This window comes from Malurus melanocephalus, unplaced genomic scaffold (assembly GCF_030028575.1).
Source record: "Malurus melanocephalus ecotype Western Australia unplaced genomic scaffold, MMel_1.1 scaffold_433, whole genome shotgun sequence".
NCBI classification, from domain to species: domain Eukaryota; kingdom Metazoa; phylum Chordata; class Aves; order Passeriformes; family Maluridae; genus Malurus; species Malurus melanocephalus.
In genome coordinates, this window is record NW_026623665.1 from 339,512 (window position 1) to 352,574 (window position 13,063).

The 13,063-nt window shown below is 45.9% G+C and overlaps 1 protein-coding gene across 1 annotated transcript in view; it reads right to left on the reverse strand.

Annotated features, from left to right (window-relative positions):
- Window positions 1–12,496, reverse strand: part of SHROOM3 (shroom family member 3) — a 75,995-nt gene extending 63,499 nt beyond the window's left edge. The window contains exon 1 of the mRNA XM_057380022.1: window positions 12,346–12,496. The gene's annotated coding sequence lies outside the window, so the exon portion shown is untranslated. The remainder of the gene's footprint in view (window positions 1–12,345) is intronic.
- Window positions 12,497–13,063: the final 567 nt, after the last annotated feature.

The window sequence follows — 13,063 nt, forward strand, 5'->3', positions numbered from 1 at the left end:
CCCTRGGATAAAAGCTGGCATTTCTCAGTACCACGAGTGATGTTGAGCTACCTGCAACCTCAGAGAATCATGTCCCACAACTTCACATTGCAGCAAAGCCCCACAGCCACAAAAGAAGAGCTCCGGGGCCAGAAGAAAAAGGATGGACACAAAAATCAGTACATTGGGATTATTTACACCCGCTATAACCTTGGCAGTTGTAATAATAAGGCAKAAGTGGTCTGTGTTTTATTGAGGACAATCAAGTGGCTGCACATCCACTAGAGACTTTACTGACCTCATAGCAAATACAGATTCACACGTGTTTTGAATAGAATAAGATTTTGGCAATTACCAATAAATTACACACATGGGCTCATGCAGAAAAGAAAATGCCTCCCCAAACACAAGCTGAGCTCYAAAAGACCCTTTCTCCTTCAGCACGCATCACTCTGGAACAGGAATCCCAGCCCCGTTCCCGCTTATTCATGAGTGTGCACATACAGGAGCAGGGAAGAGAGCCGGGAAGCATTTCTTTACACAAAAAAAAAAGCAGCAGCCCCATTCCTGAGCCGCTGTTGCTATGGGCCCGCGGGGCTCACAACAGATGGCAGGAGAGCCATCCCTGCGCCGGCTCTGAAGCTGTCCACTCAAGCATGCCTTTCGCATTCCCCGCATACCGCCGGGACGGGACATGGCCCCGGCACAGGGACACCACACCGCTCTTCTCTCCATCACATCACACCGGATCCTGTCGGGATCCAGCATTTCGGGACTTTATTTTCTAAGAGTTTGAATGACTGGGAGAATGCGGTTTGCTRTCCTGATCAGAGCTGTGCATCTTGGAGGAGGCAGCAGCTTTCAGGATGAGGGATCGAGGTGGGGAAGGCTGGACAGAGGCAAACACATCCTCTGTGCAGCAAATACATCAGCACATCCTAAACACCTGAGGGAGCACAGCTCAGAGCCAGGMCCACAGCCAAGAAGGGATCACTGTCCAACAAGTGTTACAAACAGCTGAGGAGTGTTAGAGAAAACTGGGAGAAAACAATGCAAGGATGGGCTAAGCAGTAACAGGTGGGGAAAAGCATAATTTAAGCAGCAGAGATGTCCAGGTGTATAGAAAAGGAATACCAAAAGCAGACAAAGACTTGAGATTACAAGATTGTGCTTTGCTGCTCCATCTAGGCAGGAGTAGCATAAAATAATGTTTAGAGGCCCCAAAATATCCAAAACCTTGTGGAGGATTGAACTCCCATTCCTGGAGAGTTCATGGTCCAAGACTTCCTCTTTGTGCCCTGCAAAATCCTGCCTGGGAACCAAAGTGTGTCTATGACTCCCAGCTCGCAGCCAGGCTGAGGAAAAGGCAATCCACCCTCGCTGCTGTTGGACACTTCATGGCAGCGTTCTGCTCTCCTACACCCAAACAACAGCCGGGCTGGCTCTGCACTGAGGAGTTGGAATGTGATTTGCCTGTCGCTTGCTGATCACACAGAACAGGGCTTTTTAAGGCTCATTTGCATTTGGCTGCTGGAGTCACTGGGTTTCCTTTTTTTGAGGGGTGTTGCAGCAAGGATGATGGAGACAAAGGGGCAGATGCTGTGGGCTGGCCGTGTGCAGCTGGCCATCGCATTGTGCTGAGCTGCAGGGCTGCTCCGGGCAGCCTGGGAAATGTGGGAAATGTGTGAAATGTGCTCCCAAATCCAGCACCGCTCTCCTTTAGGGATGGGATTCGCCTCGCCCTCCTAAATGCCCTCCTTCCAAAGCACCAGGAAATAACGTTATTTTCTGGTTTGTTTTATTTCCAATGCAGACATGGAGCAAGCATTAAGTTGGAGGAAACAGTCTGACTTTTGCTAAAAGTCGCTTAGGCGGCTGCATGTGCAGTATTCTCTGTGCAGGCATGCAGGAAATTTTCCCTCCCTCTCACACACACAATGGTTTAGATTTGGTATTTATGAGCTTAAGTTAGAAATAAARGAGGAATGAAGTTTCCAGGTGGCTCTTTCTTTCTTTAATCTTTCCTATGTTTCTCCCTCCCTGTCTTTTCTATCAGTCTTTAATCAAATTCCTGCTGTTACTTTTATTGAACAAAGAGATGTTGGCACAGACCTGAAGTGCCTCTGTACATGGGTTGCCTTCTAACAGCCAAGTTGCTACGATTTATTACTAAATGGTCCCTGCAGGCTGTAATTTATGAAAGGCAGAAAGAAACGTCCAAGCTTTGGCAACTGAGGTAAATGCTAATATCTGGTAATTCTTCAGCCACTTGGGTTCCTATGAGGTATTGCCTTTAGCCCTTTGAAGGCATCCAAAAGGCTTCTCTTTGAGACAATATAAAGCACGCCAGAGAAAACAGTAACATCAGCCTGAGATGAATTTTTCAATTTGCTTGAAGAAGGGCAACCATCAAATCTCTTTAATTCAGGCATCTCTTAACATTCCACATGGGATGTTCCTCTCATTGCTGCAGCCTGGGAACATGCTCACCCCTGGAGGCATCAGGCCAGGCTGCAGGGATGGGATCTGTGCTGTAAAACAACCTCTTCCTTCATGCTCTGGTTCCTGGTCAGCTCTGCTGCCTCAGGGATCTTTAGGGATACTCCCATGCCCAYTAGTTTTGCCCTGTTATTCCACTAGCACCATTTCAACTTGCTTTGACCTGCAATGTCAACTTTCCCTAACCACACTGATCACCACAGTTTAGAARGAAAACCAGTTACAATTTCCCTTGMAGTGCACAACTAAAGCCTTGGCTCATAGTCAAAGATAAACAACCCCAAACAAACTTCAAGTTAAAAATATCCTAATAGCAATGAAGCAGGTAATGAGTCGAAAGATTAGTTAATGGGTTTACTAAAGGAGTTATGTGTCAGAAAATAACCAAAATCAAAGTTCAGTGAACTTAGCTTTATGATTCACGACCAATCCAAAAGGGTGGATAGATGTGTGTACAATACACGACAGGTCTTCAAGGAATGTAAATTTGTGCAGGCCCAACTGGAGCCACAGTGATTCCAGCACTGGAGCTGTACTGGTCACCACCTCTCAGGAACCAGCCTCTTCACATTCTCTGCCCCCCTCAATTTTGCCATATTGATCAAACAACAGCATATCCCAGATTGTAGGACTGGTCCCACACATCTCTGTTAAATGATGATGGAAAGTGTTGGCCTGGTTTGACACTCACTTTAAACAACTCTCAACTTGTAAAAGGTGAAGAGCAAAAAGAGTGCCATGAACTTGAGCAGAGACTCTCCCAGAGCATAAAACTGCAAAATGCACCCTACAAATCATGRTGTGGACATGAGTCAGATCCTCTGCACACGAAGACTCAGCATCCCAAGTKCACGGTGTTGTTACTGCCCTCGGACACCGAGGGTGGGGACGGCTCTAAACATGCGGGACGGCCCTAAACATGAGGTACAGCCCTGCAGACTCCCCCAAGTTCACCTCTCCTGTGTTCCTCTGGCACTTTTCTCTAGCYCCAAGTCTGAGAGATTTGCATACATTGCCCAACGGCTTCCCAGTGACAGACCCCGAGCACCGCCGCAGCACCGGCTCCCCGTTCTCTGCGAGCTCGCTTAAAACAGAAACCGAAAAATGCCCCCCGCCACTGCACGAACACTCATTTGCCCTGAAGTTCACGATGCTCGTGACATTCGGAACCGAGAGAATCCTCAAGATTGCCGCCCTCTGTGTCACCCAGCCCCGCGGCGCGGTCCGGATGCCGCCCCCGGCCCGGAGGCGCCTCTGCCGGGTTGCTGAGAGCCCGCTTACCTTTGGAGCCGGCAAAAGCAGGCTCAGATATTCCCATCCTCTCCGGAGGCAGCGATGGGAGCAGCGATGGCAGCAGCGCCTCGGAGCACAGCGATCRCAATACCGAGCTGCAGATACAGGTGCTGTGCACAGAGGCACCTCGGCACTAATCCCGCACTAAAAGGAAGGAGGTTTGCTCAGCACAGGCAGCTCAGATTACTGCCCTCCTACCCAGCAGTCGTCAGCAGGCCTGACAGACGGGAGCAGAGACCGTGAGGAAAGGGGGAATTTGCTGAGTGAAAGTGCCAGTCAGCTCTGTCCCGGCTCCCCGCAGATTTGGGCTTGGCCCCTCTAATAATTAACACCGGGCTTTGCGGGGAGAGAGGAGAAAAGAAACTATATCCAAGAAAAAAWAATGTTTTCAGCCAGCCAGGAATGACCCATTGTTCCTCTCAAAGTTCACCCCTCAAATTGCTTTGGAAAAATGTAATTGGGGKTAAGAGTTGGGGGATAAAACCCCATGGTATGGGAGAGGTGTAGCAGGGAGGCTACACCCTATTGCTCACTGGCCCCTAAGCTGGGCTCAGCAATCGACTGCAGGACTGAAAAAGGTGCCACAGGAGAAGGCTGTGAACACTGGATGAAGTCCATGGAAATAATACCAGAAAAGTACACGGCCCTCAACCCACTGGACCYATCCTGGTACAGAGGAAGTCAGCCCAATGCAGCCGGGGATGTCAGGTACTCTCTGCTCAGCCAGGCTGTCTTAACAACCGAGAGAAAGCTGAAAACATACATTAAATATACATTACATRTACTCAATTGACATGCTTTTCCTATTGAGAACAAAATAGTTCATTTCAGGCCAAACAGAACATACAATTCTATTTCCCTGTAACCCTAAATAGTTCTCTTTTCCAGCCAGGCTGTAAAATCGAAACCTTGACAATCTCACCCATACTCTTCACCACATTTTTCTCTACTCCAATGTCCGCTATATTTCCATGCAGTTACCTTCCTGAATGCCTGATCCCAACATTTCACCTGACAATAGTAATCATTTTTAAAAACCTTGCAAACACAAAAGCCTAAGAGGTAACTCTGAGCTAACAYTCTCTTTTCAGCTTCTGAAAGACGTGTATTTTAACCACTATTTCTGATTTAAATTATCTTACACATTCTCAATAGAAAAAACAAAAAAGTTATGGTATATTATGCAGGTATAACCTACCTAAACATGTTTTACATACATGAACTGAAGACCAGCCCTGCCTCCCTTCTAATGCCAAAGTCAGACAGGCAGGAAGCTGAAGAAAGGGGATTGGAAAAAGCAGTTCTCTATTCTTTGTCCATCTGTGTTTGGGTGAGTTAGTCGTGCTGCCCTGCACTACGCACAGGAAGAGTTGTGCATGTAAAAGACCATTTGATACTGTCTGTGCAGTGTCTGCTCTTCATTGTTCTTTTGCCTGAGATATTCCATGTATCCAGCCATAAGGGAGAAACAACACCAAGGGATTTGGATGACCTGTACAAGCCCATTCATAAAAAACGTAAAGGAGTTACAGTAATCACTACACCCTAACATCTGTTTTGCTGAAGTAAATCCAGGCAAACACAATTTATATCAGTAGGATTACAGCAGTGTTCATTAACCTCTCCTGACCCCATCTCCCTTTCAGAGGAAACCTTGGATCAAGCAGGAAAAGCAAGAAAAWGATTTTGTGAAATGATTTTCTAATTAAATATTTAACCTGGCTATGGCTGTGCACACATACCCATCTGCACACATCCATGCGACCCAACCAAAAAACCCTTTATAAATCAATATTCATAGTCAGCTCCTGACATTAAAACCATGCAACTGCAGCCCTTTCCAGCAGTGAATGAAAGCAGATGAAATGCAGCTATTGTCAGCTTCCCCTGCAGCTCCCAGTGAAGGTGTCACCCTGCACCCCCTGCACCTGGACAGGTAACCAGAACCCCTCTCCAGTGCAGGTATTTGCCCTGTGCACTAAAGTTCATCCCAGACACCATCCCAGGTAGTGAGTCATGCACAGAGAGTTGGGAGAACACATGCTTGTTTGTCTGAGTTTTCATACTGTTGTGATCCGATCCAGCTCCAACCTAATCCTCAGGAAATTCCAAAAGAAGRAGATTCACACTGTAAAAAGCACTTTGTATGGTGCTGGCAGAGATTTCCCAGCTTTTCCAGAGTCGCTTGCTGACAAATCCAAGCCCAGGTTTATTGGTGCCTGAAGAAGGCAAACTAATCCACAGGCATTGGGTGAGAGGAGCAGTTAATTGGAATGGCAGGGGCTGGAAATTCCTGGGTTCCTAATGCAGCTTCAGGTGAAGGGTCAGTCTGTAATATCCAGAGAGGATAACACATCATGGCTGGCATTYGTTTTTTTCCAAGGCATTTTCCCACTGTCCTAAAACATTTTCCAGTGGCCTAAAACTTTGCTTTTATTCAGAAGTTGTATCTAGATCTTCCTCACATTTATTACTCCCTGTGGTAAATTTACTAAAAGCTTGTCAGCCTTGAGCTTCAGCTAATTAAATCCTAGACAGTAATGGTTTGCCAGTGATTTAAAATTCAATTCTGTTCCTCTCAGCTGTCTGTCCTTTCCTAACGAGACAGAAACTGCAAACATTTCAATGAATGGACGGAAAACTCCTCTATAAAAATACCGATGCTTGAGATATTAGAGAGTGATCAGCTTGATCCAAGACACAAGGACATTTTAAAGACTTTCCTTACTGGGCACAGGGTGCACAGGCCTCAGAAATCCCATCCAAACAACAGGTGAGGCCCCTCATAGGCTTTGGGAACACACGAGGTGCTGCAGACTCCAACCAAAGACTCATTTTTYAGAGTGTTAAAAAGATGCTGAGACACGAGGAGACACGAACAGGGGCACGCTGGAAAGCTGAGGAGGAGTTCACAACAAACAGACAACAGTGCAAGTCACAGACCACCCTGCCAGCCCTCRAATGCCAGCTTTGGCCTCTAAGCTGTCAATCCTAAAAATTCCATGTGCATGAGGCCTTCCTTTCTGCCATTCCCCCAGTCATCAGCACTGAACAAAACCCAACCATGCTGCAGAGCAGCTCTTTGGGAAGGCACTCCTGTGCTGCTGCAGAGCGGGGTGTGAGCCAAYGCCAATTCTAATTAATTTCATTCACAAAACTTGGATTTATTCGATGCAATTTTTTGGCATGCTGTCAAATACGATACAAAATTACATTARTGTCATAAGAGGAAAGGATTAGTCGACAGACTTCTTTGAAGAATTGTGTTGGCACTTTTCTTTTTGTACAAATGCCAGCAGCTTCCCCTCTCTCCAGGAATAGCCCATTTTCTCCTGGTCAATGAGGGAAATCACTGCTCAGTGAGGGTCTGAGCCAAAGCCTTTTGGAGTCTGTGGGAATCTTTCCACCGATTTCCATGGGCTTGAATCAGCTCTGAGCCACAGATGTCAGTTGTACTGACATCTTCCTCCCACACTTTGAGACCTCCACAGGGTCATTTATCAGGTGGAGTGGAAGACTTTTTTTCCTTTACTTTTTCCTAAAGCCTTAGTTATAGCAGTTTGCTGCCAAATGAAGAACAGCTCTGTAGCTATGGTATAAGTGCAAGCATTCAGGATGTCTGGGTTTAATTCCTGATCGTGTCACAGAGGTGTTTAAATGAGTTGATTAGGACCAGATCTGTCTGAAAACGCAGCACTGGCCCTGAGAGGCCCACACAGCCCAGCACTTTCTCACTGGAAGCAGATGTGTCAGGAGGAGGAGAAGACCAGAAAAAATACACCCAAATGTCCAGTGTGCCCCAGCAGTTTGCTGTGTGTAAATGTGACCCAGCACTAGGTTTTGCTGGGCCACAGGAATKGTGTTTCCAGGGGCTGGAATTCTCAGGGTGAATTCCCTGGGTGAATTCTCAGGCTGCTCAGCACCTGGATAAGTCAGCTTCCCTCTGACACTCCTGGTCCCAGGTCACACTGTTCAGACAAGGGGGCCCAGGGACACGGATGAACCAAGAGAATAAGCCAAAGAAGCCAAGTAATGCAGGGAATCTGTAGGGAAGCATGAAAATGAACATGCAGATTATGGTCATAGCCAAGGATAAGCTTAATCCTTCCTTTCTGTGCAGTTTTTTAGCACAACAGGAAAAGGAGGTTAATGTTTTCTATCCCCACTCCTCCTTTATTTGACTACTATTTTCTGTCTAAGGTTCTTGGAGAAGGCAAAGAATTGCAGGCAGACACAAACCACTACTACTGAAAACAGAAAATCAACTGCCTTGAATATTGATCTTTGCTAGAATATTGTATGTTCCACATAAATAATACTTGAACAGGCTTCTTGGGGTCACTGATATCTGAATCATTGGATACATGCTAAGAGCACACATGTGAACCTTGGGGTAAGCAGTTTTGCTGTAAATCACAGCTTGTTTGAGGGTCATGCTTTGTCCAATCTCACTGGCTCTGCAAACACGAGTGTCACCATCAGAGCCCCTCTCATCYCAATCTGTGCTGGCCTGAGTCCTGAAAACAGCACCCTGGAAGAGATCTGCAGGGTCCAGCACGTTGGCATGGGCAGAGCAAGGGCCTAAAACCCTGGCAATTCTCAGCAGAACATTTTTCCTTGCTGTTCCACCAGCAAATTTTAATCGAGCTTTGCATTAATGAGCCAAGAGTGAGGCAGGATCCCTCCACAGTGTCAAGAATGACCTCATGTGCTCTGGCCTCCCTGCAGCAGCAGTGCTGAGGAGCAGCCTGGGGGGCTCAGGCAATCCTTTGTGCCAGRAGGGGTGTCAGGGACATGTCCCTGTGGCTGTAGGGTCCCCTTGGTGGCACAGCACGCCTGGCTGCCCTAATGGCTGCTGTTACAGACACACTGGACATGCCATGTAAACAGTGTGACACTCCTGCAGCCATTGCTGCCTACTGACCTGTGCAAAAGCCTATTTTTGGCAACTGCTCCAGGCCACTGTGGGGGCTGTAAAGCACACAAGGCCATGCCCACGGTTTGAGCCTTATCTTCAGCTGATCCAGGCATGCACAACACAATTAGATCAGACTGATACCACTGAAAAGGGGCTTTTTAAAATTGCATCCAACTCTGCTTGGRTACTGCAGTTGGATAGGAAGCAACAAAAAAAATAACTTGCATTTCACAACAAACCAGCTAAGTCCTATTTCTTTTGTAGCTGTAGCTTTCCAACAGCTTTTACCCCAGCTGGTTAAAGATCAACTGAGTATCAAAACCTCTGTGAGGCAGTTTGCTGAGGACAGTAGGCCAGCCTTCCACCACAAAATCCAACAAACTGGTCTCTCCAGTTTCCCATTGTGATTCGAACCACTGTTCCAAATGGGCAAACCCTGAGCAAAGAGATCTCCCCAGCACCAACTGTGAATTCCTCAGGCCTGATGGAACTGGTTCWGCCCATACCCACAGTGAGAGACATTTGTCACCAGCAGTGATGCAGACACACTGAGTCACTMYCTGGGCTGCAGAATGGCTCCTACTSCAGCTGGCTCTGGCCTGACACAATGGAGTGTGAGTGTCAGCAAGSTCCCTCAGAGAGGTGTACAGGAATGAGCAAACACACACACACATCTGAGTCCATTGTCCTGGAAATGAATGGGCAAAACAAGCACAGGAAGCTGGAGAGGAATGGCAGAGAGGCAGGACCTGGATTTAGGAACAGCCTTTGAAAAAAGGGAGGTGTGAGCAGTCCTGTTAAAGAGCAGAGAAAACTGAGCATCCATGAAAACTGTTTATCTCCCAAATAAGGATCCTCTTAGGGARCAGGCACAGGATTTACTTAGCACCAGGGCCCATTGGGTCATTCTCTGCCTCTACCCTACCCTAAGTCTGTGAGCAAGGAAGCACAAAGTGTAAAAATTCACAGCTTCACATACCTCTCCTCCTGCAAGCTCCTTCCTGGGGACAGCAGGACATTTGCACAGGAGTGAAAGGCAGACTATGGTCCTCAGGTACTGAACACTCTGGTGCTGATCATTTAATTTAAACCATTGTATTTRTTAATACTAAATATCCTTGTGACACAGCTAATTTTTCTTATTTTTATTTATTTTACCCTTTTATCTTTTCTTCTCTCCCTGAATTTTCCCTGATTTTGTCTTCACATTCCCTTCATTGAAACTATTCCCACTTTTTTCCTCCATTACACCAATCAATCAAACTTGAGCTGATGAAGACTGATGATGACACATCAGTCCTGRCATTCCAAGGGAAATGCCACTTCATTGCATCAGCCAGTCTGCAGACCTGCAAGGTGTTGTAACATCTACTTTTGCTTAGTAACACATGGAGAGGCTCACCCTTTGAGTACTAAAGACTTACCTTTACCCTGAAATAAAAACCAAGATTAAGCAGCAATCTGAGTATGCAAGCGTGAGCTATGATGCAATACATCTGATTGAAAAACTGTTCTTTCTGTCTGGTGTCATGGTTGGTGTCACCACCACAATGTTACAAAGATCTTTTTACAAAGAAGTTTTAATTTGAAAAACAAACAGCTAAACCTTCAAAAACCTGGAATATTCTCTGGGAAGAACCAGAACCAAGCAGACTTTGCTGGTGTTTGTATATGACTTTTAAGGAGTAAAGTCCATATCTTAGGGTGTTTGTGTCACTATATAAGAAGGAGTTTCTGTGAATACTGACAGCACTGATGAAAAGTCAGGTCACAAATGACAGGTCAGGATGTTTTCAGACTGCTGGTACTTGCAGCAAGCAACCCGAATCCATTTCAATTCAATCTTTATGGCAAATTTACAAAAATCAGCATCATGAGCATTCAAAAAAGAATTTCTTTTCAGATATTGTAATACTACAAAGCATCATCTTGTCCAACCAACCAAACCCAGCCCCAGGTGGGAAGCAGGTTAGTACTTTTTTACCATGAAGCTTTTACCAGGCTTCATGGCTAAACTCATTCTGTCTGGGGTCAAGCTAATCTGCACCTCCTTTTTCTCTTTTCTCACATTCTCCTCTGGAGTCCTTATTTTATCCCTTCTTACCCTCTAGAACTGGAGACAAAATCTCTTCTTCTACCCTGTCCTGTGCTGAGTCTGGCCAGCACTGGAAATGGAGAGAATTCGGAGAAACTGAGCAGTCAGGACCTCACATTTTTTGGGTTTTGAAGCCTTTATGCTAGCACTTCAGGGTCAGCCGGGACTGGGTCAAATTACCTGAAAGCTGGGCTCTTAGCTCTTAATTGAAATTTTCCAGTTCTATATTTATGGATTATCACTGAGCTTTAAATGTGCATGAAGGATCCAAAGTACCTTGGTGAGGGTATGTGAATGTAATACCTCTAAAAGTTAATGTGCTTGATCCTTCTWGTGGTGATGAAATAAAGCCATGAAAGACTCCCAACCAAACTTTCTTCAATTTCACTACAGTAATTCAAACCAGAAAAACATAAAAACCCCTTRCATACTCATTAAAAAGGAAAAGAAAAGGTGAAAGGTCTTGGCAATGTAAAAAAAAATTGCAAGAAACTATTACATTACAAAACAAACAGGTTCTGTTTTCACAGTTTTGCTAAGTTAGTTTGAATTAAACATTTTGTTCAGTCGGTTCAGTTGGATTACAATCTATATGAACTTAAAGCAAAAACCATGTCTTATTGGAAAACACTCAAATTGCAACAAACTCCTTTTTCAAATCCCTTCCCAAAGGGTGCATAAACCATGTAGCAGTTCTGTATGTGAATATTTAGAATTTGCTGTAAGATTACCTAAAGATGTTTTAGTTAAACAACAAAATAGAGTCAGCAAAAGCACAAAATACAATCCAGAGAGCAGGAGGGTGTCTGAGCTGGTCATACCTGCCCCATTCAGGCATCACCTCTCAGATGTTACTCAGTTGTCCCAACTTAGTGACCCAAAATGACACCTTTTGTTTGACTAAGGACAGCTCCCCAGCTGTGCTGATCTTTATTCAGATTCCTTTTTGGCTAAGTGTAGAAATTCAGGACAGAGCACTCCATAAAGTGATATCAGCTTAACTGGCACAGAAAGAAACTGGACATGGCCACAGTGAAAGACATAGAGGTAGTATTTCTATTAAAAAAACACAAACAACACAAATTCCAGGCCCAAATGTCTCTGATTCAAAATCCTTTGTCACTCACCTGGAGAACACCAGCTCCAAATCTTGCTGAGGCCAGTGGAAATCTTTTTGCCATCACAGCAACAGTGACAGCACACAGCAAATGAGACAAGAGCTATGCACAGAAGTGTCACCCTTTCCCAGGGAGCCCCAAGCACTTGGGAGGAAGATGGGACTGCTTGTACATCACTGAACAGGGATCCTGGAGGGTCATGTGGCAGGGGAGCAGTGCAAGAGAATTGGGGAAGTGTTTCACATGCTTGGACACATCAGTGACAGAGGAGTGCTAGAATGTTGGCTGAAAAGAACAAGCATTTGCCCTTGGGCTCATGCTGTGTGCTCAAAACAAGGCTTGTGCTAAGATTAGGCCAAGGCACAGATTTTCAGCTGGAGAAGTGAGGGGGATGGCTGGGTGGGGCAGGAGGGGGGCAGGGAAGGAGTATGGCTTTTGCCTACCTGCGGACGACAAGCTTCAGCTTCTTGTAGGAGCCTTTCACCAGGGAGATGGCCTCTCTCCTGGAGCTGCTCAGCTCCACCTCGTTGATGTTCACCACTTCATCACCAGCCTGCAGCTTGGAAGGCAGCGAGTCTGCCTTCCCTCCCTCTTCAATCTGCACAGGAGAGGGGAGAAGGCAAAGGTGAGACGTGCCTGACACCGTTTGGCTTTCACCTGCAGAGCTGAGTGTGTGTTTCTGTTGAAGGAATTGATCTACCAGCCCCAAGCTCTGCTCTTGGATTAAAAAACCCTGGTTTCCTTTTGCCAGCCAGCTCACTCAAAGGTCTGTGCTTGCTGCCCCTAAATTTCATATAGATGGGAGCTTGGAATCAGCAGCCAGATGAGTTCTGCCAAGAAGCAGTTTTGAATAAGCCTGAAAAGTCTTTGGTATTTGGAAGCAGTACACGACAGCAAAACTGCCATGGAAAGTCTCTTGATAAGAGCACCCAGGCACCAGCCCAATGGCAAAGCTGGGATTAGAAGAGCTTGGGTGGGAATTTTTTTTTTTTGTTTTGTTCAAGCTCCCCTTTGTGATCCAGATGCCTGATGAACAACAGCTTCTTTCTTACTGTCCAGCAGCAAAGAAGGAGCACTTAGGTGTAGGTAGCTAATGACAGGCAGCATCTCTGTAGGGTTTTTCAGCTAGGGGTATAAAGAAAGTRGATATTATTTGAATTT